We start from the raw sequence: 1,807 nt of genomic DNA on the forward strand, positions 1-1,807 counted from the left end.
TTATTTTTATTTCTTTTTTAGTGTATTCTGGCCACTGCAGGGAGTGTGATATTGCGCGACGGCACTGGAGCCCCGAGACTGAAGGAAACGAACCTTTAAAGATGAAAACGCCGTAAAATTCCTTAGAGACTAATGTACCTCAAACAAAAGAAGCTTCCACGTTGTGCACTTGGCACTCATTAGCTTCTTTTTAGTTACACAGTATAAGTACTGTCTCGCACATGGACGTGTTCTGCGAATCGCTGTTGGTTCAGAAACACATGTACTGGGAAGACAGAACGAATAAAGCCCAGGGGAAAAACGGCCCTCCTGTAGGGTGACCTTCTGCAGGTCAGCGGTCAGGAGGTGGAGTCCACAAAGCGACGGACGATTCTTATCGCATCCGCTGATAGGAGAGCAACGTGGACGGGGGCTACTGCCTCATGAATACCAGCGAGGGTGCACGCAGTGCTCGGCGGAATCACTTTGCATGTGGGAGCCGCTCGCTTGTGTAAGCTGCCCTCGGCTTACTGAATCGCCTCGACGCGGCGGTATCTCTGTAATATTGCGATCCAACGATGGCATGTATTAAAATTTCGCAACAGGATAAAAGCAATGGTTGTTTGTCGGAAGACTGACGATCACGTGAAACGGTATCAGGAAAAATGTCTGAAGAACTTAGACTTGCTGGACAGGCTCTGGAAAAATACTGTTCAGCTGTTAAGTAACACGCAAACAACGCGCTGGGTCGATCAGTGCTATTGTTCCAGTGTTTGGAGACCTCTTCTTGTAGGGCTGACATCAAACGAGTGCAGATACACGTTGCTGGGATGATAGTAGCTCCGTATAACCCATACGGAAGTTTAACAGAAATTGTCGGTGAACTTAAATTGGAATCCTTGCAAGAAAGATGGCATAGTCTGAAAGTTGTCTTTTATGCTGTAACGTGTATACTGAAAGTATATGTCGCTGAATTTCTCACAAACAATCTGAAAACTGTCTGGTTTCTAAATTTCGGTTACTGAGTCAGATCTAGAATCGGATTACCTGCCCTACTTTTGAAAATGCACTTATTTGTGCAATTTACAGCTTAGAAATGTGATTTTAATTAATCTGAAGTATGTCTGACTCTCTGTAAACTAGTCTGATTAAAGAATAGTTAACAAGAACATTAAGAATGACTAATTGTTACGTAACTAAAATGCGTCCTATTACGAAAATAGGCATCTGTTGAATGTACGTGAAAATTAACTAGCAGTAGACTGTTCGTAATATTGTGTCAAAACCGTTCCTTTAAGCCCTACAATCAATTCTTAACTTGCAACGAATAACTTGGCTCTACTCTGGCTTGGCTGCATAAATCACTGCTCGACAGTTTGGCATGTTATTCTTTTTTCATTTAAGCTGGTGTTTTAGCGCATTAGCTTTTTTATTCTCCTTTCAAAATCGTTGATTATTGTTCGCACAAATGCGCAATGCGTGGCAATGCAATTTTTAGTGAACATGTTCCTTTGAACAGTGGGGATATGCATTATGAAATATCTATAAATGACAATAGGAAATTTTTTAAAATTCTTTTAATGACAAAAAAAACTCCGACTAATACGAACAAACAGCCGCTCCCACTCCACTTTGTTATATTCGGTAACGTGTGCTACCACAAAATATTTCTGTTACAAAAGTTCGTTTTGTTGGATTCTTAATACAATATCATTTAACTGAGTGACAACAGGTAGTTATTATTGGATTGTGTGGTAGGCCGCTGTGGCCGAGCGGTTCTAGGCGCTTCAGTCTCGAAACGCTCTGCTGCTACGGTTGCAGGTTCGAA

This window comes from Schistocerca piceifrons, chromosome 8 (assembly GCF_021461385.2).
Source record: "Schistocerca piceifrons isolate TAMUIC-IGC-003096 chromosome 8, iqSchPice1.1, whole genome shotgun sequence".
In the NCBI taxonomy this organism is placed as follows: domain Eukaryota; kingdom Metazoa; phylum Arthropoda; class Insecta; order Orthoptera; family Acrididae; genus Schistocerca; species Schistocerca piceifrons.